At 44.9% G+C, this 27,734-nt stretch overlaps 1 long non-coding RNA gene across 1 annotated transcript in view; it reads right to left on the bottom strand.

Moving 5' to 3' along the window:
- LOC124226144 (uncharacterized) overlaps positions 1 to 27,734 on the bottom strand; it is a 40,692-nt gene that overhangs the window by 3,806 nt on the left and 9,152 nt on the right. Inside the window, exons 2-3 of the long non-coding RNA XR_006885210.1 lie at positions 25,810 to 26,015; positions 2,003 to 2,131 (exon numbers count right to left, since the gene is read on the bottom strand). This is a non-coding gene — a long non-coding RNA (uncharacterized LOC124226144). The remainder of the gene's footprint in view (positions 1 to 2,002; positions 2,132 to 25,809; positions 26,016 to 27,734) is intronic.

Raw genomic sequence — 27,734 nt, 5'->3', positions numbered from 1 at the left:
CAATTGGTGACCAATCTTGTTTTGAAAGAGGGGAGAGAAAGGGAGTTTAACCCCAGAAGTGGAGGCTACCAGGCCTAGGCAAGGCCTGGGGATCTCAGGAGAGCACGTGTTTGTCACCCAGTTTTCTGAACATAATAACCAAGAGAATGCTCTGGGGACGTATCAGGGAGGTGCTAGATCTTTGAGTGTGTCGCCAGGCCCAACGTCGACTCCTTGCTGGTTCATAAGCTCCTTGAAGGCAGGGATCTCAAGGATGGTCCACTGCTGGATCCCAGGCACCTAAGACAGTGCCTGGCACATAAGACGCACTTGAAAAAATAGTTCTGATAAGTGAATAGATGCTTCAAATTTGGTTCCTATTTGGAATTAGTGATTAATTTTAACAAAAGACACCTGGCAGATTATTGATCGACAGCAACCAAAGAGCTTCTGGAGGTGAGAACAGATGTTCAAGGTGGTCCAGAGTTCCAGTGACTTCCATTTCCACCACTTTTTCAGAAAGAGCAATGATTTGGGATCAGACAGATCTGGCCTCAAAGCCTGGTCCTACTACTATCTCTCTGGGCAAATTCGAGCAAGCCATTCCACTTCCTGAACTTCAGGTTTCCATCTGTGAAAGGAGGACAGCCATCCTTACTTCGTATGGCTTTGGTGAGGATTCAGTGGAGCAGGGCATGTCAGACATCTAACGCAGTACCTGGCCCAAAGCAGGCGTTAAATGTTTTATACCACTGCTGGTGTTATCATCACCCCCCAGCTAGAGGAAGAGAGGGCGAATAGTGAGGGACCTCCTCATGTCTATTATCTCCATTTCTCTCTAGACACCATTATCTCTTCTGCCCAAGTTCATGCTGGCAGGAAGGAAGACCAAGCTGGGCATTGAGGATTCTAGAGATCCAATTACTACCAGCTTCTATCTATCTTAGCCAGTGCTGGGCTAGTAAATTTCATAACTGGCTCTCTAAGGGGGAAAAGGGGCCTTGATTTGCAGCTCTTGCCAATTTCCATGGTGTAAACATTCTCCCTCATGGCCAATTTCAATCTGTCAATATGATGTCACAGAGTCAGGAAGAGAAGAGCAATAATACATCCCTATAAAATATCTTCACCCTTCACATACATTAAATGTAAATAACCTCGAGATTATAGAAATTGCAGTAATAGTAAAATGTAGCAAAATAATTAAGAAGTGGTGTCTTGAGGGGCTGGCCCCATGGCCGAGTGGTTAAGTTCACGTGCTCCGCTGCAGGCAGCCCAGTGTTTCGTTGGTTCGAATCCTGGGCGTGGACATGGCACTGCTCATCAAGCCATGCTGAGGCAGTGTCCCACATACCACAACTAGAAGGACCCACAACGAAGAATATACAACTATGTACTGGGGGGCTTTGAGGAGAAAAAGGCAATAAATAAAAAAAAAAAAAAAAAGAAGTGGTGTCTTGAGTATTTCTTACCTTTGTTTTCATGATAATTGATTTGCTTATAAGTTTATGTAATTTTCAATAATGGCTGTGTTTCACAACCAGCTTGCAAAATTCTTGAAAATTTAACGAATGAGCCAGTGTGGGCACACTGCTGATTCTAGCCTTCTCTGCCCACAGTATTGGTGTCATAAGAATGGAGTTTGGGTGGATGCAGTGGGCCTGGACATGAAAAGACTCTAGCGGTTAGAATAAGATTTCCCCAGAAGTCAAGGCAACTTTCAGGGAGACAAATTCTCTTTTGACCTTCTCTTAAAATCCCTCCAGGAGAAAGTAGCCATCCCTTGGGATCCTCAAATGAGGAGATCACTTGGTTCCCTATGTCCAGGGAAAATCCAGTGCAAGTCAGCACACTGGAATACCAGAGACTTAATCTGTAAAGTTGGAGTGATGGAGCAATGTTTGGAGAAAAGAGCGTGGGCCATCAGCTGCCTCTGTCACCACGTGGCTCTGTGGCTTTGGGCAAGTGATGTCATCTCCCTTAGCCTCATTTTCATCATCTTCAGAATGGGGACAGCACCTACCTCTAAGTGTGGTTGCAGGGTTGATGACATCATGTGTTCCAACCGGCTTTGTGAACTGCGAGGCATCGTAAAAACGTAAGGCATTGCTTCTATGTGAGGAATGAGACAGACACCTGGAGTGAGAAAGAACTGGGTGGAGAAGGAAGGAGGAAGAAGGTTGTCAGTTTAGATGGAGGGCGATGGAAGAAACTTAGAAGAGGTTTGGAGTGGGAGGAGGATAAGGGAAGTGGGGGTGAGGGAGGGCAGCAAGCAGCCCATTGGATTTGTAGTCATTGCCTCAATGTTTTTCCAATCCTCTAGTCACACTCACTTGAGCAGGTTCTGCCTAATTTATTAACAGTTCCTGTTTTCATCCTAGGATAAGGGTTTTACATCATCCTTATCACCACGAATGGATTCTGGCTTTCTTAGCCTCTACCGTATGCCCTTGCTGCCCCATCTGGACACCACATCATGGATGGAACCATCTCAACTGCACCATAGGCATTAGAATTATCTGACTTCCAGAGCTCTATTTTCACCAAAATCCTTCCTGAGCTCAACCATGTTTCTGTCTCTAACTGGCATGGAGTGTGAAATACTGCTAGGCCTCAGAAGAGAAAAAATGAAATCAATTTCAATCAAGGCCACGGCTTGCTTTTGTAAAGCCTTCATTAATCAGGCATTTTCATGAGAGGATTCTTAAGACAGTCTCTTTCAAAGGCACTTCTTTCCCTGGCCAAGGTGGGGTAGAAATGGGACTGATGGGAAGTGAACGTCTTCTCATTACAGGAGGGACCAAGAGGAGACTGGGCAATCTCTTAGTGAGCGTGTTGTAGAGGCGTCGAGAGCATCCAACACGTTGGCTTCTCAGGGTTCTTTCAACCTTGAGACTCTCTCACAATCCTTCAAATAAACCCAGTCTCAGATCCCGTTCTTCAATTTCACAGCAGAGTTTCTTCACCCTTTAGCAGGGCTGTTATGGAAACTTGGAGCACTCCTTCCCTCGCAAATATACCCGGCAGTAAGATTATAGAGAGTCTACAAAATGGAATTCCTTACGAGGTCACTCGTTTCCCATGGTATCTCCAAATCTCAACCACAGTTACGCTCCATTTTAGTCTTTGAGGCCATCAGAGAAATTGGGTTCAGAACTAGTTAACTTCATTTAACTTTATAGATGGGAATCTGAGGCTCTGATGATCTCATCTCTTCATCTTTTTTTTTTATCTTCCCCCGTATCCTGTCTCCCTGGCCTTTGCTTTAATCATCTCTCAACTGGAAAGGTGCCACAGGCTTCCACTGGTGGCCCTGCCACCGTCCTCCCGCACCTCCAGCTCATCCTTCACACAGAGCTGGGAAGATTGTTCTGAAATGCAAATGTGACCATGTTGGTCCTCTGCCTACAATTTTTCCTTGACTTATTACTGTCCACAGGTACAAAAGTCCCAATGAGCCTCTTCTACTGGATCTTTATGATCTGTGCCCTCCCTTCTTCCCTGCTTTCTTTTCCATATAGCCAGTGCTAGAGCTATGCCAAATCACAGTTCATTGCTCAAAGACACCATGCTGCCTCATACCTCCGTTCTTTGTGAAAGTTATTCTCTCCTTCAGGAACAGTGGGACCTGACCCACCATCGCTCCTACTCTACCTAGTAAAGGTTGCTTCTCTTAATGCCCGTCTCAAACACCACCTCCTCTTTAATACCTTCCCAGAGCCACTCAAGCCAATTCAAGCCCCGCTTCCTTTTGCATTCCCACAGAATCTTGTACAGCCCTCTATCTCAGCAGTCATCATTCTCAGTGGCATCTTCGTTTTACCTGCCTGCTTCTCCCACACCTCTGAGGGCTGAGACTGAGTTATACTCATCTCCATCCCCCAGAAGGCCAAAAACAATGCCTGGTTCTTCTAGAAACGACTGGTCCAAGGTCACACAACTAAAAGAGGTCAAGCACGAACTAGCTCCTGATAAACTCACTTTTTCGCTTGCTTTCTCTCAATAGATTTTGTCTTCCCTCATTTTCCTTCATACTCTTTTGTGGACACAAATCTGACCTGAACAACCCTAATTTTCACTTTAGGTTTTACTGATAGGCTCTTCCAAGTGCTGCTCTCTCTGTGTCTCCACCTACCTCAATCGTTCCTGAACACTGCTCAGAGCATCATTTATCAGGTGGACATACGACACCAGCCCCAGTAAAAAGTTCTGGAAAACACCTCAGTCTTTGCCACCTGCACATATTTGATCTGGGTACAATCCACCAGTCTAACCACCTGGCAATGTCTTTGGAATCCACCCTGGTGCACAGCTGGTCCACTATGGTCCCAGAACAAGCCTATCTGGATATTTTCCCATACAGAGACTTCAAAGAAAGAAAAATGATGAAAGCACAATATTTTTCCCAAAATACTTTATATCTATTACTGAGTTCAATCTTCTTCACATCCACTCATCTCACCCACTTCATTTTACAGACCAACCAGCAATCCAAAGAGGGTAGGGTGCTTGCCCAAGGTTGCACAGTTGGTTATAAGTAAGACTACAGATATCTTCAGGGTCTTCCAGCACCAGTCCTTAAGATTCTTTCCCCTTCTCTAAGAACAGTGGCTTCATTCTTTCTTTCTTTGTTTTTCTTTCTTTCCTTCTTTTTCTTTCTTTCTTTCTTTCTTTTTCTTTATTTCTTTCTTTTCCTTCTTTCCTTCTTTCTTTCTGCTCCTACCGTGCACAGGGCACTATTTTAGGTACTGGGGACACAGTGACAGCAAAACAAAGTCCATGCCCTCTTAAAGCTTACATTCTAGTCCTTGTCTGATTTTTTATGGACCCATCTGAATCACAGGAAAGATTTATTTGTCAAAGAGGCTGCAAACAAAAGGAAACACGATGAGTTTAGAATGAGAAAACCAAAAGAGATTTGACTCCATTGTTTTGGGGCTGCACAATGTACCTTGATGCTCTGTAAGGCAAGACTCTGGTTCCCAAGGAGAATGCCTCCAAGGAAGACATAACTAGCTGGTTTAAAACAACTTTTGGGGGGAAAAAGGTAGAATCTGGTTGTAGAACTCCACGTGTTAAAAGTCAAGGCACACGATGTAAGAATAACCAAGACTCTTTTTCCTCCCAAATCACACAGCTTGACTTAGGAATGCACTGGGTCTCAGCCCCAAAGAACCCAAACATGAATGGATTACTACACAGGTGCTTATTTTGCTTGAATGTTTTAGTCCCTTTCATCCTCTGGTTGGCTCAGCTCCTGCCAATCACAGGCTGGATTAAGTTCTGACTGGCCACGCCAAGTCAGTGTTTGTCAACCAAGAGCTGTGGTTGTACCAGGTTATAGATAATCTTACATATCAGGTAATCTAAAACACCTGCTGCTGAGTCCCGTGTGAAACTGGGCAGTCTTTCCCCTTTCCTGAGCCTCAGTTTCTCTTTCCAAGACTAGATGGGCATTGCTCTATGTGAGCTCCATGGACTCTGATTAGTTAAATGTTCCTGTACCCCATATTCATTTATCCAGTAGACATTTGTTGAACCCTGGCTATCACCTGTCACTGTGCCAAGAGATGGGGACACAGCTGTGCCTGAGACAGACCTGACCCCAACCTTCACAAGCTGATTCTTGTGTATTTCTCTTTGGAACACAACAGAGGCCTCTTTCTCCCATAGGTTGCTCATTCTGCTTCTCAGTGCAACAGCTATTAGTAGTCACCTTTGTACAAGGCATGGCCCTGGTGTACCAGGAATTCACAGTTGAGTCTGTTATGAGGCCTTTCTTCAAGGAGCTCAGAGGAGTAGAACATATGTGCATACCCAGTTCATCACATAAAGTGTCAAGTGGCTGGAAGAGATACAGTGAAAATGCCATGGGAGATCAGATCAGAAAAGAGCAACTTATGGTTCCACTATGATGTAGCAAGCACCTGTTTGGATCGAACACAGCAGTGGTAAGTGCTTTTATAGATATGGCCTCCTTGGATCTTCACAGCAACCACATTGCTGTCCCCAGTTTACCCATAAGGAAACTGAGGCCCAGAGAGGTTCAGTAAAACTTGCCCAAGACCAGAGAGCAATAAGTGCTAGGATTCACACCCAGCTCTGTCTGCTTCCATAGCCCCTACTTTATGCCATATGAAGTTTCCTGTTTCACCAGGCATTTATTAGGGCCCACAGTTTTTGGCTCCATGTTGAGCTTTTACAGATAAAGAATGAAGAAAAAACGGGCTTCCAGTCTCATCATTTGGGTCTGAAAAAATGTGACTGACCCCACCCAACTTTTTCACACTTGCAGGCATGGCAGTGTAGAGAAGAAATTTGAATCAGGTGAAGACAGGCATGTGCCGAGTAGAGGAACAGGGATGTGATGGGGGCAGAGGGAGCAGGAAGCTGTGATGCACAGGAGTGTTACTGAAAGTTCCGTCTCTGATCCTGATGCGAATCAAAATAACGAGAACAGAGTCTTGGGTGAAAAAGGAAAGGCTTTACTTTGCCAGGCAGAGAGAGCAAAGCAAGGGTCAGTGCCCCAAAATTTGTTTGCTCCCCGTTAATAAACAGGTAGGGGCTTTTATTTGGGCTTTTAGGTAGGGGAGGGGATGCAATGGCCTTCTTGGTCAGCATTTTCCCATGGGCTTGTGTCTCCGGCTGCTTCCAGTGGAGGAGACAAAGGATTTCTCAGAGGAGTGTCCTTGGTTCTTTATCTCCATGGTGGAAGGTAGACTGTGACGTCAGGAAGCCAAGGAGCTAGGTTAGGGAAGCTTCAGTTCCTTGCTATTCTCTGGACATTAGTTTCTCTGTGAAAGGACTTCAAGATCCTGTGACTAGCCACAACTTTAGTGGGAGCCCAGCGTGACGTCCTCTGGACTTGAACAATTTGTAACTTCTATTTAGCTCTATAGCTCAGGGACTCAGAGGTTAAAGAAACAAACATTTACATATAAGTGTAACCAAAAGACCCAGGGACCTGGGAATGTGTGCATTTAGTTTGAACCCATATGTGCTGGGTTCACTGTAGGGGAACCAATATCAGGGCTGATATTAACCAAGGGCGGGAAACAGAAGAGGGGCTCCAGGGGGAAAGAGTGTATGGGGAAATGAGGCTGGCTGGGTGCTTTGGGTGCCCCATGAACAACTTTAATTAGATCTCACTGCAATTTGGCTAAAGATTAGTCTGAAGTCCCCGAGGCCATACTGGGCAGGATGGAAGAGTGATGGATATGAGTCTGAATCAGAAGTTCACCCAGGATAAGCAGGAATTGACTCCAGCACCCTCAAGTCTTAATAGAATTTAAATGATCCTCAAGACATCAACTGCCTGAACAGGAAGAGATCTACTTACTAAGATGAAAATTCATTTTATTTTAGTCACAAAAGGTGAAAACCCTGCCAAGAGGATGACTTGGGGCATCTGAGATTTTCTGAAGCGACTTGTGGCTTTAGGTAGTTAGAGGGGGAGAATGGTCGAGGGGGCAAGAGCCGTGCTTTGGAGTCAGCCAAGCATGAATGGAATGAAATCCATTGACTCTGCCATGTCCTCACTGTTGCAACTCCGCAGTTGCCTTCATCTCTCTGTGCCTCAATTTCTTCAGTGGGAATAGGGAGGAAAGACTACTGACCTTTCTCACATCATTTCGGAAAAATTAAGCGAAATTACCTATGTAAACTCACTTAGCAGTTTGCTCACACCAAGTTAGCACTTAATAAAAACATATTGGCCAATGGTTTTTGCCAAATTTGATCAAAAATAGCAACCCATATATCCAGGGAATTCAGTGAACCCCAAGTAATATAGTTACTAAGAAAATTACTGGGCACATCATATATAAATTGCCAAAAACAAAAGATTTTAAAAAGAGTCTTGCAAGCACCTGGAGGGGAAAAAAGACACATTACATGCAAAGATAGAGATTGTCAATGATAAAACAGCAAGAGCAGCATTTCTGGGTCCTTTGGCACTCCCAGTGTGGCAATGCAGGATGCAGGGGACCCCGGAGCTCACAGACACCAGTGGGCAAAATCTAGGCTTCCTTATAGAAGACATGGACTGGGCACTGCAGGCCTCATGGCTCTGTAGGGTCCTTCCTCAGCCCCAGGACAATGCTGTCCAAGACACAGAGCCCACACCCCACACTTCTTTCCTGGAGGAAAATAGGAGGAGGTCCTCCATACCCAAGTTCAGACACCAAGGTAGAGATCTTCTCCCTTTTGGGAATTACCAATATGGGAGCTCTTTTGAGAATTAACACCAAGACCCAGTTCCTATTTCTTAGACCCTGCCTAGCAGCTCCAAAGACTACGCATGGTTGTATGTGAACTTAAGAAGTGTTCTTTACCTTGCTGAGCCTCGGTTGTACCCATGAGCTACCTGGGGATATTAATCCCTGCCTGAATAACCTCATTTGAGTGTTGGGCAAAATATACCCCAAAGCATTGCAAAAGGAAATATCTTCAAATGGAAGGGAGAGAGTATTTCAAATAAGTAGAGTGTGAAAGAAAAGCGTCAACCAATAGAGTACAAAACTCTAAGAGTGAGTAAGAAGAGAAAGTCAGGGAAGGAAGTATGTCTAATTCATCTTGGTATCTTCAATGTCCAGAACCAGGGAAGGCTTCATACATGACAGTCAAGTGAAAGAACAAGAGTGGGTGACCTACAAAATGAGCTAGTCTCATATCAGAGAGAAAGAAGATTCAAAAAACAATTCAATCCAAACATTTTTAAATACTTACTTGTATGCAAGGCACTGTGTTAACTACTGGGAAGTCGCAAAGATAATAGACAAAATAACCAGTCGAGAAGCAAAAATTCTCATAGGTTATTGGGAGTATATATTGATTTTTTTTAAAACCCTTTTGGAGGACTCTTTGGCTGTAATTATCAACATTTTAGATTTGCACATCCTTTAGCCCAGCAATTCCACTCTGGAAATCTATCCTAGTGAATAAAGACTGAAACAAACAAACAAAAAGTTAACACAATAAATTGTAACTGATGTTAAACTAACATGAGTGACTTGTGATAAAGAGAAAACTAACCATCTATTAGACACTTTGTGGGTGCTAGGTGCTATACAGGCATTATTTTATTTAATCCTCACAGAAATTCTTCTAAGGAAGTTCTATCATCCCAATTTAGCATACAAAGAAACTGAAGCTCAGGGAAATTATATTATGCCTAAAGCTTTTTTTTTCAATCTCAGTTTGGTCATTTATAATCAGGAGCCCGATTTGCTTGGGTCCCCGGCTCCACCACTTCTAACTTTGTTACTTAATGTAACTTTGTGTCTTAAACTCTCTGAGGCCCAGTCTTCTCATCCATAAACTGCAAACCTTCTTCCCATAGTTGCTGTAGGAACTAAGAAGGTAATAGTTGTTCTAGGACCAGCCCTAGTGACCATCCAAAAACAGTGTCATCCTTGTGATAAATTCACACAGCTATGAAGAGATGGAGCTGGAATTTGAACCTATGTCCAAAGCCCAGGTTCTTTCCTCTAAATCACGTGATGGGAAACAACCCCAGTGTGCAACTCGATACACAATGGCAGACTTCACGACCTCCAAGGATGGGGAATTTCCCAAAAGGATCTAGCTGCTCCAAAAATCTTTCTAAACCTAGCTCAGTGCCTCAAACTTCTACTATTAGTTTCATTTCATTGGGTTCAAGCTCAGTTGAAAGCCAAATGTTTGTCTTGGGAGCTAAAGTAAACACATTGTTTCTTGCTAAAATGTTATGGTCCTAGTTTTACATTAGATGGTTCTTACCAGGCAGAAATCAGGATACAGGAAGCGTCAAATGAAAGACATGTAAGTTTCAATGAAATAAAAAAGAAATGTCAGGAAAAGTCTATAGGAAAGACTTCCACCAAGGGTTGGACAGACATGGGGCTAGGCTCCCAGAGTTAGGCAGCACAGAGTGGGAGAAAGAATACCAGACTCTGAATCAAGAAACTTGGGTCATAACTAACACCAATAAGTAAGTTGTAGATCTCTACTATATAGCATAATGCCTATAGCTAACAGTGCTGTATTCTATGCTTAAAACTTGCTAAGAGAATAGAGCTTGTGTTGTGTTCTTACCACAAAAAGTTAATAATAATTATAATCATAATAATAAGTGAGGTGAGAAGAAAGTTTGGGAGGTGATGTGTATGATTATGGCCTTGATGGTGGTGATGGTTCGTGGGTGTATACTTGATCCCCAAGTCCTTTGTGCTGTATACATCAAATATGTACAGCTTTTTACATGTCAATCATACCTCAATAAAGTGGTTTAAAAAAAAAACAAAAAGAAACTTGGGTCAATAAGGGGTCTTACTCACTCACTCATTGTGTGACCTCAGCTAAGACTCTTTCCTCTTCTGAGCCTCAGTCTGCCCCTCTGTAACAAAGGGCTCAGACCAGCATTTCTAAGCACTTTCCAGCTCTGACAGTCTAGGCTGCCAGGAAAGGAGAACAGCCAAGAAGTGACTGAATGAGACAGTCCTCCCTGGGGCATGTTGAGAAGCTCTAGGGAGCAACCCTAGTTGGCCTGTGGAGACAGGCCATCCTGGGCAAGCAGAAGCCTGAATCTCATCACCTCACTGTAGCTGCCAGGCCACAGATCCCCAGCCTGAGGTCTGAGCTCACTCCATCTCCCTGATCATTCCTGAGACCACAACTGAGCTTGGAAGGATCCAAAACATTCTGGACTTGCATTATTCAGTGACTTTGGATGAGAAGGCTGTAATCCAGGGAGGTCAAGATGATTCCCCAAAGTCAAGCATCCTGACCTTGAATTCACATAGAACTTACAAAAAACATCTTCAGTAAATGGCAGAGCTGGCAATGAACTTCAAATCCAACTGTCATCCAGTGCCCTCTTGGCTCCATCAGAAGGACTCCAATTCTAATTCCTCTGGGGCAGTGGTTCTCAATCAGGGCTGATTTTGTCCCTACAGGGGACATCTGGCAATGTCTGACAACATTTTTGGTTGTAACAATTAAGATAGAGGGTGTACTACTGTTATCCAGTGAGTAGAGTCCAGGGATGTCACAAAACATCCTACAATGCACAGGACAGCCCCCTCACAACAAAGAATTATCAACCCCGAATGCCAATAATGCCAAGGTTGAGAAATCCTGCTCTAAAGCATACCAAAAGCTCAGCCAGTTTTTCAGGTTGCATCATCAGAGAGACTCATGAATAAATTCCCCAACAGCTCAGCCAAAAGTGAATTGCTGGTCATATAGCTCCCAGCTCTTTGACCCTCGCCATCTGACATTTATACTACAAAAAGGAACGTAGGCTCCTTGTCAGGTACTAAGATGGCTTCTTATCTATCTTAATGTCAAAGATAAGGTTACCTTGAGTCATATTTCCACCGAATAGGATAGTCTTCCTGTTGAATTCCTGGAGATTTCAAGACGGGAAGGGGGCCTCCTAGAGAGTTTCAGGACTGGACATGGATTATTCATTTGTTCAGTTTCTATAACTCACTGTGTTGGTTTCTTCCCTTCTCACACCTGTTTAACTTATGCAACACCACGTATCATTCATTTATGCTACAGAAAACATCCTATACTTGCTGCCCAGAAAAACTGTAGTCTGGTGGAGGAGACACACCTGTCCACAGATGGTCACAGTGCAGCATATTATTGCCTTGGTGGGGAAGCCCTGAGGAGGTCTTTGACCAGGTCTAGAGATCAGAGAAGGTTTCCAAGGGGAAGTGAACTCTAAGCTGAGGATTGACAAGAGTTATCTAGGCCAAAGAAAAAGTGGCAGGGAAGTGTTCTAGACTAGGCAAAAACATATTCAGATGGCTAAAGAGAAGGGAGAGCATGGTGCCTTCAGGAAATTGTGAGTGGTTCAGTATGGCTGAAACTGAGAAAAAGGAGAGAGACCAAAGGTAAGGAGGACAAGAAGACAGAGCCAGAATGAGAAGAGCACCAGTACCAGTTAGGGAACTGGACATTTTATCGTGTGAATAAGGAGGTAGAGACCTGGTCAGATGCACAGCTGAGCAGCATCTTTCTGGCTGCACTGTCAGGACAGATGGGAGGACGAGAGTAGAGCCAGCAAGACTTGTCTGAGAGCACCTTCAGCATCCAAGGGAGAGGTGTGCTGGCCTGGCCCAGGGAAAGGCAGAGAGGATGAGGGATGCAGACAGATGCCAGGGGGGTCTTAGCAAGTACAATGGACAGCGCCTGGTCACTGCTCCGCCATGGGAAGTGAGGAGTTGGGAGAAGTCAAGAACGACGCCCAGAGTCCTGGCTTGAGTGACTGGGGTCACTGAGAAAGGGGATGCAATGAAGGAGCAGATTAGGGGCAACATGACTATTTCAGTTCTGGTTGCATCAAGTATGGATTTTCCAGCAGCCTGCTCTCTATGCTGCTCTGGAGCTCAGAAGAAAGGTACAGACACTCAAGAGAGGGTAGGACCAGGAATGAGGTGATACACTATGGCACAAGGTTTTCATCCACCCCAGGAACGCTGACACCACACCCAGGGCTGCAGGGAAAGATTGAAAGAAATGTCAACAGTGTTCTCCATTGTTGTTGACAATATAAATTAGTTAGAGAAGGACCTGGCACGTCAGGTGTCTCTCTGCCTCATTTCATCCTCCAACAATCTACAAGGCTGGTATTACCCTCAGTTGAACAAGGGAAGAAATGGAGCTCAGTGAAGAAATGATGGTCAGCTCATTGGCGTGGATATTCCAAATCAGGTCTGCCTGGTTCCAAATTCTGTGTTCTCACTAAATAAACCATAGTGCCTTTCTCTTCAAAAGATCACCCCTGTATTTCTAAACTTTTAAAGGGGTAAAGCATCATAGGCTCTGATGTTGGGAAAACGTGGGTTCAAATCCAAGCTTCTTTACTTATGAGCAGGTCAATACCTTTGTTTGCAAAGCAGAGGATATTCATTCCCACTTCACAAGGAGGTTATGAGGAGTAAATAAGATTCCAGCATAGACATCTCTTAGCTCTGTGGCTGGCATAAAGAAGTACTTGATAAAGGTGATCAGTATTATTATGTTTAAGTACTCTTAAGTCAAGGGTTCTCAACCAAGGTGATTTTGCTTCCCCGCACCCCCCACCCCAGGACATTTGACAATGTCTGGAGGCATTTTTAGTTGTCACAACTGAGGGGAGGGGTACTACAGGCATCTAGTGGGTGGAGGCCAGGGTGGCTGCTAAACATCCTACAATGCCCAGACTAACAAAGAATTATCTGTCTTATAGTGTTAATAATGCCCAGGTTGAGAAATCCTGCTTTAATTTAATACAAAATACCTAAACTGGGGCGAGATGAAATCCATTAGATTAGAGATGGTCTAATCCAATTTATCTATTTCACAGAAGAGAAAATGGAAACCAGAAGGGAAAGGGACTCGTCTCCCAAGGAAGGATTGGATGGAGGGGAAGAGGCCACTGCTGATTAAGAGCTGGCTTTCTCGAAGCTTCGCTGTGAGGATGTTTCTGTACCCTCCTGCCATCCATTTCTGGAGAATGGCTGGGGCAATTCTTTTCTGTCCTCTTCGAAAGGGAGAAAAGATGGTCCAGTGGGGCCCTGGGCGAGGGCATCCTGGGTCAGTCCCCCTGGTGGCCACACCCCAATCCAGCAGTGTCTGGCCCTATTAAGTATAGCGATCAGGAATACGTGTTGCATAACGTGCCCAGCACTTTACGAGCATTACGTCATTTTCTCTTCATGAGACACGTGGTTCTATTGTTGTCATCCTATCGTGGCTGATGAGGACACTGAGGCCTAAGGAGGCAACGTGGTTTGCCCAAGGTTACACAACTGAGGGATGAGCAGGGACTGGAACCAGGTGGTGGGGCTCCAGAGTTCACACGGATCCATCACTTAAGGCTGTCAACAGCGAGACTCCAGCCTGGGCCTGCAAACCCATCGTTCCCTCCATGTTTATGGAAAGCAGAGCCTGCTTCCTCTGAATGCAGGGTTTGGGTGTCACCAAAATCCTACCAAGCCAAATCATCAGAAGTCACAGTTCACGGGATTAGCCCATTCTTTTGGTACCCAGACGAGAACCACAGATCTGGGTGGTTTCTCAGCCGACTAATTTTTCTGGAGACAAGAGAGGGGGTACCAAAGACCTGAGGTCACGCAGCTAGTTTGCAACTGGTTTTCCTGACTTGTCTGTTTCACATTTGGAAACAGACAAGAAAAAGTAAAAACACCAACTCTGAACGTTGCCTTCTCAGGAGTGAGCAGGGGCTTGACCTCGGGCCAGTTTCCTTCTGAGACAAACACATTTTCATGAAGTGATTCCCCAAAAGATCTTGGAGAAAAGTTTTCTTGTCTCCTTCCTCTGCCAGCCAAAGCAAATGAGACTCTGGCTTGTTAAAACAGCAACTGAAAAGGGGTGAGTAGAACTACAGAATGGAAAAGAAAAGTTATTTACAGATCTCAAGCCCAAACAACAGTTTCAATTCTGTAAATTTTCAAGCCGGAACCCAAAGCTCCACTTTCCTTTTTAAAGAAAGAAAGGGATACTTACTTGTTCCCCAATTTCCCTTCAATAGCAGCCATCTTCCAGCAAGACTGCTTTTGAGTCATTCATTTACTCTACAGCTCATCTCATCCCCAAAGGGATTTTGAGGCAACAAACAAAAGTATCACAATATTGGGGGCGGGGGTGGTAGGGAGGAAGAAATCCAAGTTATGAGCAAATCAAAGTCAAATAGGAAGATGAGCCAGGGAATATCAGTAAACATAATGAACAGCTGCTAAAAAGAGCTTCCTAGTAGCTAAGTCAATGAGGAAAATCAATCCATTATCAGGTTTGTAACGTCCATAAGAGAAAAAAAATATTAGTTGCTCAGGAGAAAAAGCAGATTTTTCCCTGACATGATGTGAAAAACAAACTTTCACTATTTAAGACACTAAGATTTGGGGAGATTATCTGTTACAACAATTAGCATTAATTGTCTGACAAATATCTGCCCCTCCACCACCCCCACCCACCCCTTCCCTTTTGCAGGCACTCAGTTAAGTGTTAAATGAAGGAATGAGCATCAACTCCAAGTCAGGCTTTCTGATTTCCAGGTGATAGCCAGAATCTTGCTGTTAGGTCGGGAGGTTACACCTTTTCTTCCCTACACCAGAGTTTCTCAATCTTGGTAACACTAACACTTTAAACTGAACAATTCTTTATTGTAGGGGTCTGTCCTGTGCACCATAGAATGTTTAGCAGCATCCCTGGCCTCTACCCGCTACATGACAGTAGCACCCTCCCCAGTTGTAACAACCCCAAATGCCTCCACGTATTGCCAGATGTCCCCCAGTTGAGAGTCACTATCTAGACCTATGACCTAAAAGAACAAATTCTATATTCCTCTCTCCCAGCAATGCCTAGCACCCAGGACACACAGCACACATCCAAGATACAATGGAGGAACAGAGACAGGATAACCACAATCAACGCTCCTACTTGGAAAGAATGGGAAACAAACAGGAGTCGCTGATGTGGGACAGTTCTGAAATTCTGCTGGGCAGACTTCAAGAACATTCCTTCTCTGGATGAGAGAGAGGCTTTGAATCTTCCCTCAGGGCAGCTCATGCTTGTTCATTGTTCCCACCACCCCTCAGTCCACCCTTTGGGAGCCAAGATCTTCCTTGAACACCTATGAAGTAAGTACCAGGGATTACGGCCTCCTTGGATGTTTCATGGTTTTCTTAGTCTACTTTCTGTTCATGAAAGATTGACATCCCAAGAGTTGTGTTAAGCCTCAAAGATTTTCTAGACCGGGCTTGTGGTTTCTTTGGCATTGCATTTCACTCAATAACATAATAGGTTTCTGATCTATTTCCAGGGACCACAGCCAAAGTTCTTTTTAAGATATAGTTCTCAAATCTGTCCTTTTCCTTGCTTGTTTTACTTTCTTGCTTCTCTCTCTCTCTTAAGCTAATGGCAGCTACCTTGAGACTATATGGAAAAATCAATGAGAAGTCTGCTCTTTTCATTTGATCTATGCCCTGAGTCATTTTTCCAACTGAGAGGTTTTTTACTAGGCCTTTGCCACTTAAATTCTTATTGAATTCCGTCTCGCATTGTGTGGTATCTAAAGTAGTATGCTATTCCAACTTCAAGGTTTCACATTTCCGGACTCTCTCTATTCTTCGTAATTTCTGCTTGTAATCCACCCCCTGATTTCCTGAGCTTGTCTCATGCTTGTAATACCTTACCAAATACAGCCACGTCACCGTCATTCTATTTTCGTATCTCTTCCCCTGGAATGACGAGTCCAGTAAACACAAGGTCTGCTTTTTCAAGCCATCACAGGGGACCACTTTACAAATACCTTCTCAGTGAATACTCTGAGCCCCATCTTCCCAGTTCATCTTCTCCAGCTCAGTTTCCTATTTCCTGTCTGGGATCACTAAGCTAACATCTTATATTTTATGTTTTTGTTACAGAGCACTCCACTTCTGATACCAATTTCTGCATTAAAATAATGAACAGTATCTGTCAGAACAGGCAAATCCTAAAATTTCAGTGGATTAATACAATAAGGGTTTATTTCTCACTCATTCAAAGTCCAATGAAGATAGGCTGCCCTTTTCCATCTTGGAGCTACAGAAGAGCCAGCTGCTTCTGGACCCCAAGCAATAACAGATGAGATTTTTTAAAGGCATTGAAATGATAAAGATCCAGTAAGACCTGGATAGAAAGATTAAATTAAAGGTGTGACACACTGTGTTATTGCTCCCAAATTTTCTCTGCCCCTTTCTGAGGGCAGAGTTCCCTTCCCCACCTCACTGGCATAAGGCTCTGGTGAATGTAATGTGATTGAAGGTGATGTGTGTCGCTTCCGGTAGCAGTTTTCAGGACCATGGTATGGAGACTCGGGTTCTCTTCAACCACCATGATCGGTAGTGTTTTAGATAGAGGCTGCTTGATCAGCCTGGGTCTTGGAGTGCATATGAATTGGAACAGTTGTTCTGGCCAGCGATGAACGTACAGTGTGAGCAAGTGATAGAGTCTCTCCAGAATCTTCTCAGGTGCCTATGAACGCTCCTCTCAACCAGGCTCTGACTTTTGAGCTTTGATGTCCATCTCTGCATTATTCAGTTTTAGCAAGAATCCTGCCAAGTCCGTTTAGCCAGAATCCTCCACCCTCCATGTCTGATCACTCCCAATATCTACTCAGGTTCTTTAACCCCCATCATCCCCCAGGTGATGTCTGACCACCCTGGCCTGCCTTCCGGTTAGGTCAGTTTACCCAGAATCCCCCTTACCCCTGATGTTTCATCTCAGTAATTTTCCATCGAGTGATCCCCACTCCAATCCTTGGCTATAAATTTCCACTCGCCCATGCTGTATTTGGCGTTAAGTCCAATCTCTGCTAGTCCCCACTGAAGCGGTCCCTACACCCATTGCAATAGGCTCTCCTTGAATAAAATCTGCCTTACCACTCTTTAACAAGTGTCATGAATAATTTTTTCTTTAGCAGTTACAGTATTATCTTTCTCTAACACAAGAAATAAACCCTTGTTCCCGAAAGCCCCTGAGATGCTGGGATTCTTTGTTACTACAGCATCACTTAGCCTGTCCTGACAGAAAACACCAGTGAAGGAACTGCCGAAGAACATGGTGGGGACACGGTCATCATCATCAACAACCTGAAGAGCCAAGTGGAAAAGCAGGACTAGATTTGCTCCTGGTTGATCCCAAACTGGAAGTCACAGGGAGGCAGCTCAGCCTAAGGAAGAATGTTCTGAGAGTCAGTACTGGGCAATCAGTCATCACAGGTAACTGCAGACGAGCAAGCAGAGGGCTGGGATGGGAGGATGGGAGATGACACTAAGGCGTCTTACAGGGCTGAGATGCTGTGATTAGAGGGAAGGTCTGTATTGTCGGTACCCTCGTTCCTCAGGACTTCTACCTGTCAGTGAGGAGAGCACAGAGACTCTGAACCATCCAGCACCTCAGCTAAGTCAAAGAACCCGTGCGCCCAGGGAGCCCCAAAGGGCCAGGGTGCAGCCTTTCTCAGGAAGTTCACCTGCATTTTCTCCATTAAACACAGCTATTCATTGGGTGTTCGTGTCATTGTCCCCTTTCCTCTCTTTGTCTTTGTCCCCATCTCTCTGCCCCTCTGATTGTCTTTCACCATCCTGGTTTCCATGTGCCCCTGGACTTCCCTGTGTCTTTGTATTTTTCTTTTATCTTTGGATATTTCTGCCTCCATCTCAGTCTGTCTCTCTGTTTCTGTACGTCATTTCTCCCTGTTTCTAATCTCCCCTCTCTCTCTCTCCCACATACATTGCCTCTGTCAACACACCACTCAGAAGTTTTTTGATGAAAAACAGCCCCCAAGAAACCAGTCTTTGGCCTTCTCTTGCGCCATAACTGGTACGAAAACCATTTGCTTCTTCAGTCACATCTTCAGTCTCTTTTTTTGTCACTTCCTTTTCAGGAAGTGGAACTCCTCCCCTAACCAGACATTACTCATCTCCAGCCCCAACGGCTGAATCCTTGTGCCCTTCTAAATTCCAAAATCATCGTCTCTGGCCCTGGTTCCAAGGCAGCGCCTTGCCTTTCTTCCCTGCCCGAGCTCTCTGTGCAGTTCCAGAAACATTCCCCAGAAAGGCCGTGACTAGGGTGTGACCGCTGTGAACTTTCTTGGGTGTGAAGGGTGGAGGTTTACAAAGTCCAAATAGAATGTCCCTGACCACAAGGAGCTGCCCAGCCCGCTGCTGCAGCCTCATTCCTGTCCTCTCCCACACTGTCCCCTGGATGTGTCTAATGGCTCCCGCCTCCCACCTTGGCTCTCAGCCTAACCTCCACTGGCCGCGCCCTCTACACGTGGCAGAGTGACAGGGTGGCAGAGGGAACAGAGCACAGCCTCAGGAACTTGGTCTGCCTTCAACTTCAGCTTCAGCTCTCCTGCTCACTTTTGGGGTAATTCTGAGCATGTTGCATCACCCTCTGTTGCCTATTTCCTACTCTGAAAAGTTCAAGTCATAGTGACTGTCTGCTGTGGTTGTGTGAGAACCAGGTAAGATTGCATCCAGAAAGCTCCCACTGCAGAGCTGGAGTAAAGATGGTGATGGCAAAACATTCATTCCCATGCTACCTCTTTACCACCCAAACTCCATGCCCATCCTCAGCTTCAGGGCTGAGCTGCAGCTAGTACACACAGGGTCAGCAATACTATTTCCTGCCAGAGTCTACTCTGATGGATCAGCAGACGTGAAGTTCCAATTGTTTACTTTGAATATCTCTACCCTCTGCCCCCGCCATTGCTCCCCACTGTCTGTCTTCCATCAATATCCGTGAAATCCACTTCAAAGTCCAAACCAAACCACCCCTCCTCTCTGACCCTTGACCTCTCTTAACAGTAATAACCTGTGCTCACTGAGAAGTCCCACTCACTGGGCACTGACAACAAGATGTAACGCATGGTGTTCCCCCAAACATTTATTTGGCATCTACACTATGCCCTGAACTTGGGAGACCTAATAATGAAAAAGGCATAGTCTCTACCCTTGAGATGTTCACAGGCTAGTGGGCAGGAGAGCGATGTAAATAAATCATGACAATGCAATGTGAACTGAGGTGTGGTCTGGACATGCTGCGGGGAGGGCGCTCCGACTTTGCCTGGGGCTGCCACCAGGAATGCAAATCCATATCTTAGCCCTCTGCTCTCTTATTGCAAGATCCACTCAACCCAATTCAGGACTAAGGGCCAATACCGTCCGTGTTGGGAGGTAGGGCTACAATCACAGACTAAATAACGGCGATCTTCAGCCTCAGCTCTGGGCCGTCACATCTCCAGCTCCAGTTTCTGGTTGAGTCTGAGCCACCAAGTAGATACCTAAGGAATGAGGAAATGCCCACACCCACAGCCAGGCTCCACAATTTAGTGGCATTCTTGGTCGAAACCGAGTAATAACGTAAAGGCCAGAGAAGGGAGAAAAAGTCCAAGGAAACAGTCGGGCTGTTTGGTCAAGACTTCAGGGGCTCCATCTTGCTCCAAGCTTGCAGACACTGTCACCACATGGTTCACCCCTCTCCCTCTGCACTCCCTTCCTTTACTCCTGGGCCTCTGCCAACCCTCATTCCACCTGAGCACTCTTCTCCCAACCAGAGCATGTCATCTCTCTGGAGACAGGCCTCCTAAATTCTTACTGTAACCAAATGGTCAACAAATACACAGTCATAACTCCAGGCCCTTTTAAGGGGATGCTTCTCAGGTTTAACAATGAGAGCGGGTTCGTCAAGACCTCAGCTCCCTGGCAACATCAGCTGCCTGGACCAGAATCAAGAACTAAGAAGAAAATAAAAACATTTCCCTGTGGAGACAAAGCAGTCACCCTGAAATCTCTGTCCTAATGCTTATCCACATGAGTCACTGGAAAGTCTATCAGGATCACATGCAGCATCCACTGACTCTCCTTTCTTGTCTATTTTTGGATCTCAGAAAGACAGAACGGGGATTGTCATAATCCCCGGATCATGGCACATCGTCTTTGCAGTCCATGCTTAGACTGCTTTTTATTTAGTTGGTTAATTAATGAGTTAGGACGTTATAAGTACCTATTAACCCATGATGTGTAAAAGGAAAGCCAGGAGCTTGGGGTTTCATAGGATGCCATATGAAACCCTTCACAACCACCCACCTCAGGGTACCCATCATCCTGAGTCCTGTGTTCATCATTGCTTTACTCTCTTTTTAATCACTTATATCTATATGCATTTGAGTGTGTGTGCGTGCATGTGCTTGCATTGTTTTTAACTTTATGTAACCTTTGCTGCATATAATCTATGGGAATTACTTTTTCACTTTATATCATCTTGCTAAGATTCATCCATATGGAGGCGTATTGCCATTGTTCCTTCATTTGGCTGATGGTACAACGCCCCATTGTGTGGCCCTGCGACCCTTTAGTCATCGCCTTTCCTGGTAACAAGCATCTGATGTGCATCCAGGTTTTTGCTACCATGACAACTGCTACAACAAAGGGCCTTATATGTACCTCCCGTTGAACACGTGCAAGAGCTTCTCTTGGGCCTGTGCCTAGGAGGGGACCAGTTGGCTCCAACCTGCTTGAGAATTTTGATAAACCGAAAGGGAGCTAGATCTAAGCAAAGCAGAGAGAAAGGGAGTATTGAGGAAGAAAAGAAGAGAGAATCCTAAAAGCCTAATTTGGAGGCACACTCAGCAGATGGGCAACATTGCTCTGTGTGATTCCACGGCTGCAGGGGACCCGGGCACAGACTCGGTGACATTCACCATGGAAACTGGAATGACCCAAGCACAGCTGCATCTGCTTTGGGATCCCACCAAGTAATGTAAATGAGGCTGTTGTTCTAGGAAATATCCAATCCTGGCAAAAATGGGTGATGTATGGAACCACCTCTACATAGAAAGAGCATCAAATAGGTTCATAACCTTCGCCCTGGAGATGTCCCTGCTGAGACTCCAGGCAAGACCCAAAATACAAAAAAACAACTGATGCTTTATTAATAAACTAATAAGAAACGATCCAAATGCATTTTAAGTAGATGTTGCTTAAGCGGACGCCAGCACTTCATCTGAGAGAAGTTTTACGCCGTCCTTCACAACTTGATTCATGACACGTTGCCATTCAGTGAGATGAGCAGGAATCAAAATGAGATATACAAGGTGATCCCAAGGATGGTTTAAAAGAGAAGCATAGAAAATTAAATTGGAAAGAAATACTTTTAAGTGTGAATACCGCTTTCTAGAGGGTTTGGAGCAGAGATCAGAAAACACCACCCGTTGGCAAAATCGAGTCTGCCTACCCCTGGTTGTGTATGGCCTGCAGACTAAGAATACTTTTACATTTGTAAATGGCTATATAAACACCTACATGGAATCTTCAATGTTGCCTCTTGGCTCACAAATTCTAAAATACTTCCCATTGACCCTTTACAGAAAAATTTTGCCAACTCTCAGTTTAGAGAGTGTGAATAATTATTCCCCACCCTATTTTTTTTTCAGTTCCCTAAAGTCAAAATATGTTATTTTATCCTCAGAAAAATTAAACTACTTTAAAGTGTAAACTATATTTTAGAAAGGTTTCCATTCAAAATGGTTGCAATTTTTTATGTTGGTCCTTAGAGGGCTGTGTGTCAGTCATTGAACAAGTCTTTCATCAGATAGCTCCTTTCCCAAGAGAACCAGAAAGGGGAGGCCCTGCAACCATCAACAGCTTCCCAGGAAGGTGCGGCTGTGCCCCAGATTCACACTCTTGCAGGAAGCCCGTGGATGTTGCATAAGCCAAAACACACTTAGATGTCAAGAAGTAATTACTCAAAAATAACCATTTTTCCCAATTTGGGAAGCAACGGGGAAAACGTCGGCTTCCCCATCCCAGCCAGCCATGTGACTCCTTCCTTGTGCATCATGGGGAAATGGCCATGGTACAGCCTGGAAAAAGGGTTTCTCAGCAGACAAGCGTGTAGAGATGGGTTGGGGGGCACACCCAGTGGGCAAAGAGAAGACACAGAGAAGCAGAGAGATCCTGAAAACATGAATGCCAGAAGCATCTTCAGCAGCCACAAAGTTCAACTCCATGGCCCCACTTTGCAGATGGAGAGAATGAGGCCTGAAGAGCAGAAATGATTTAGAGTTATCTTTCCTCAGTGAGACCAGGTGCTCTAAAAGACATCAACTCCAATCATCTCTCCAATAGTTAAATTTCCTCTAAAATATCCCCAGGAGGTGGTTATTCGGGTCCTGTATTTACTCTTGGGATCGAGAGCTCCCAGCCTTGGAAGCAGCCTTATGGACAAGTGAATAGCATTGACGGTCTCAAAATTGAACTGAAATATGCCTGGCAGTGCCTCCTGCTCACTGGCCTATTTCAACTCACTGGAGGCCACACAGAATTGTAAAATAATAATAACAACAACAATGATAATAATGCAAGATCACGTCCAAAATCCAAAAATCTCTAACAATCTGAAAGCTGTTATGATGCATTTGGCAGCAAAAGCTGAGCTGAAGCCATGTGTGTGGCGTGTCCTTCGTATCTATCCCACTCAGTATGTGTATGTTGGGCTGCAGAAACGTTTCTGGGTTTGATTATAGGGTGCTGCTCCAGACCCCATCGAGACTGTTACGTAATATAAGACATATAGAGTGTATTATTAGGGTAAACCGTATGAAATTACTACTACTGTAGGTCAAAAATGGTCAATATTGGTGATTTCACATCATTCAGCTTAAAGCTTTTCTGAAACCTGGCCCTAAGGATTTTGGAACAAGGACTCGAGGACCTGTACTCAAAAGATCAGCCTCCACTTTGGAGCACTAACTATGTGATAGGTGCTACACCAAGAGTGACTCTCAAATTAATATCACCACTCAGGCCTCTCCCTAGGGCCCCAGATCATCATTCAACGGCCTCCTCATCTTGTCATCGCCACTTGGTTGTCTAAAAGCCACCTTAAATGTTGCAAGTCTTGATCCGAGCTCTCAAGCTCCCTCCCACAGTCTTCCCTGTGTCCTCTAAAGGCATTTCCATCCTTCTGAGGATCCAGCTAAGAACCTTGGACGCAGACTTTTGTCTTCTCTTTCTCTCTCCCCCCACATGCATTCAAAATATTTCCGGAATCCATCCTTTCTAGTGACCCTCTGCCTGCACGCCCTTCAACCCACCGTCATGTCTAGCCTGATTATCGCAGTGGTTTCCGGACTGGTCTCCCTCATTCCATCCTTCTCCCTTCAGGCTCCTCTCAACACAGCAGCCGGGATGATGCTTTTGAAGCGAAATCAGAAACTGCCACCCTTCTGCCCTACACCTCCCAAAGACTCCCCACCTCAGTGAAGAAGCTAAGTCCTACCCACGCCTGGAGGCCCTGCACGGTCAGCCCCCTCCGATACCACTCTGACCTCATCACCCCTACCTCCTCCTCACTCACTGCTCCAGCCTTCCTGGCCACCTTGATGTGGCCCCCACTCTCTTCTTTACTCATTGCTCCAACCATCCTGGCCACCTTGAAGCTCCTTGACCATACCTCCTTCAAGGCCACAAGCATCCTTCTACCAGACACCCACAGGGCCTCCCCTCACTTCTTCAGGTCTTCACTCAAATGTCTCCTCTCACTGAGGCCTTTTCTGACCACCCCGTTTTAAATTACAACTAAAGTAACTCCTTATCTTCCATCTCTGTTTTTTCCTAAAGCTCTAAGACCATCTAATATACTATAAATTTAACTTATGTCCTGTGTTGACTGGCCATCTCCCTCCCCACTAGAATATAAACTTCATGAAAGCCGGGATTTTCGTCTGCTCTCCTCACCGCTGAATCCCCAATACCTAGAACACTATCTAGTCAGCACTCAAGTGCAATAACTCATCGTTTACCTTGGAAGCGATTCACCATCTACCTGGGAATCCGCTGAGAATCCAGAAGGAGGCAAGAAGTACCTTGTAGCAGCCAAAATGCCTATATCACCAAGGAGATTATACAGATGGCAGATAAGTGCGTGAAAAGATGTTCAACATTGTTAGCCGTTAAGGAAATGCAAATGAAAACCATAGATATCACGGTACACCTACCAGAACGGCTAAAATGAAAAAACAGTGTTAACATCAAATGCTGGAGAGAGGGCACAGAGAAGGCGTTAGATCTTTCACACATCGCTGGTGGGAAGTAAAATGATACAACCACTCTGGAAAAGAGTGTGGTAGTTCCCTACAAAACCAAACAGGTGCTTATGGTACGACTCAGCAATTCCCCTCCTGGGTATTTACACCGGAGAAATGAAAACATGTTCTCACAAAAACCTGCACACTGATATTCATAGCAGCTTTACTCATTTTAACTCAAAATTGGATATAACCCAAACGTCCTTCAGTGGGCAACTGGTTAAACAAACAATGTTATACCCATACCATGGATTACCATTGAGCAATCGAAGGAAATGAACTCCTAATCATGCAATAATTTGGATGAACCTCAAGGAAATTAGACTGAGTGAAAAAAAGCCAGCTTCACAAGGATGCAGACTGCATGATTCCGTTTACATAACATTTGTGAAATAACATAATTATCGAGTCAGAGAGCATATTAGTGGTTGCCAGGGGTTAAGGGATGAGGAAAGAGAGGGTGGCAGCTGCGACCATAAAATGGAGCATAGGGGATCCTTGTGATGGAGCTTTTCTGTATCTTGACCGCGGTGACGGTCACACGAATCTACACGTGATAAATTGCACAGAACTGAATACATGTACGAATGAGTACATATAAAGCTGGCGGAATCTGACTGTCAATGTCAATGTCAATGTCCTGGCGGTGATGTTACACTATGGTTATGCAAAGTGTTGCCTTTGGGGAAGGAGCACCGAGTAAAGGGTCACAGGGTCTCTGTATTATTTCCTACTGCTGCATGAAAATCTACATCTAGGGCCGGCCCAGTGGCGCAGCGATTAAGTTCGCGCGTTCCGGCGGCCCGGGGTTCGCTGGTTCCGATTCCGCGTGTGGACAGGACACCGCTTGTCAAGCCATGCTGTGGTAGGCCTCCCACGTATAAAGTAGAGGAAGATGGGCATAGATGTTAGCTCAGGGCCAGGCTTCCTCAGCAAAAAGAGGAGGATTGGCAGTAGTTAGCTCAGGGCTAATCTTCCTCCAAAAAATAAATAAATAAATAAAATAAAATAAAATAAAATATTAAAAAAAAAAAGAAGAAAATCTACATCTACAGTTATCTCAAACAGACGTCTATGGGTCCATGCCCCAAAACTCTTATTCTCTTCCCATAGGACCTTCCCCAGGCACAAACTCAGAATCCGTTGACCTTGCTTTAAATAAAATTGTAAGAATTAGTTATCACGTTTTGCAAATAACCAGATACCTTAGAACAGGGAGAGTCGGCTGGAGTTCTCAAGGTCACACAGCAGAGGAACTAAAAGCCAGGTGTCCAGATTCCCACTCCGGTGTTTTTAGTATTCACCATCTTTTGAGGGCTTCTCATATTGTGGATGATAATATGGATCTCTTCATTTGAACCCAAACATTTACCACTTTTAAGACCCTGGTTTGATCAAGCACACCAACTTTCTGTAAAAGAAATAAAAGAATAAGAACATATTCGTAAACCCCTTCAAGACGATCCAATATGAAATGTAATTACGTGTTTAAAAGTTACAACAGCAAATATTTTTTCTGAAGGGAAAGTTTCTCACTAGGTTTGTTAAACCAAGAACGTGTAACCAGGCAACATAAAAATCATCCTGTGCTGGGACTCTCTGGAAATATATTACATGCTTATTTCAATAGATGTTGCTTAAGAGTCTATTACATGACAGTCGCTATGTTAGGAGCTACAGCCACAGGGAAGGGATGTGACCTAGTACCTGCCCTTTTAGATCTGATGATTTAATTGGGGAAATGGAAAAATAGTCAATCACAGCCTAGTATGAAATATTCAATGATAGAGGACAAATGAGAAGCTACAAGAACACAGATGCGTATCTCATCCAATCTTGGAGGCAGGGAGATGCCAGAAAGCTTTCTATATGAAGTTTTGAAAATAGGAGAGCGTGATGATATGAAGGGAAGAGACTAGTAGCTTTCACAGTGGAAGCAACAGCATATGCAACAGTGGAGCTGGACCATAACGCTTTTGGGAGAATTGAAACTTGGCAAAGTAGCAAGAGATGAGGCTGGACATTGGGGAGGGATGGTGGTGGGCACAGACCAGGTCGTGAAAGGCCTTTCTGAGTAGCCTGAAGGGCTTAGCTGTGATGGATGCAGACACAGCAAGGGAATGGAGCCATCAGTCAGACTGGTTGCCACCACATGCCACAGCACATCCTGAAGATTTCCCCTCTCTGTAATCCATCTTTTGGCAGGGTCCTCTACTCTTTTCCACTATTACCCTCCCTAAGCTTCAAGGCCTAGTCGCAATACCACCTCTTTCTCCAGGAAGCCTCCTCAACCCCTACCGGGAAGGAATGACCTCCTCCTGAGTAGAACAGGTGCAGGTCTCCGCGCATGGGCATTATACGGCAGCACGTGCCATGTGGTGCAATGGTTAGGAAGCTCTGGAGCCAGCCTGCCTGAGGCCTAGTCCTGGCTTTACAGCATACTCGGTATCCTTCCCTTTGCTCACCTGTCAAGTGGGAAGAGTAACATTACTACATCAAAAGGTTATCTCGGGATTGAATCATTTCATGGGTGCATTTAACTCACTTAGAAGAGTGATAGCACAAAGTAAGTGTAGGCTTCATTACAAGTTGTGGTCCGCGTACACACCCAGCTGTGACAAGGCCAATTACTAGTGCTCAATTAACTTTGGACTAATCAGAGAGTAGAAGTCAATGTCCTCCTGTGACCAACAGTCACCTCTATGACCTCATAGCCTTTTTGGGGGTTCTGTTGTTGACCCTTGGTCAACACAAGCAAGAAACACATTTTCCTTTCACAGGCAGTTGTGGGGCAGAGGCAAGAATCCTGAACCATGATTCAGATGAACTAGATCGTCTTCTTAGCTCCTGTGTCCTAATCCTCAGATGACCGAGGGCAAGTGCCTTCGCCTTCCAGAACCTCAGTATTCCCATCTGTGCAATGAGAATGAGCTCCTAGGAAGCTCAAAAAGACAGAGAGCTTGGCAGCACTTTGCAAAGAGGTGACAGAAAAGTGTTTTCCATTTCCCAGTCTGCAAGCCACACCTCCCCATCCCTCACTTTCACTTCCAGAAGGAGCACACTCCCCAGACTGGCACAGCTGGCAGGACTCCAGCCCAGGGAGCAGGTAGATTGTAATTAGCCCCACCCA

Source organism: Equus quagga, chromosome 1, assembly GCF_021613505.1.
Source record: "Equus quagga isolate Etosha38 chromosome 1, UCLA_HA_Equagga_1.0, whole genome shotgun sequence".
In the NCBI taxonomy this organism is placed as follows: domain Eukaryota; kingdom Metazoa; phylum Chordata; class Mammalia; order Perissodactyla; family Equidae; genus Equus; species Equus quagga.
The sequence above is the reverse complement of the archived record's forward strand: the minus strand, read 5'-3'. Positions and strand labels throughout refer to the sequence as shown.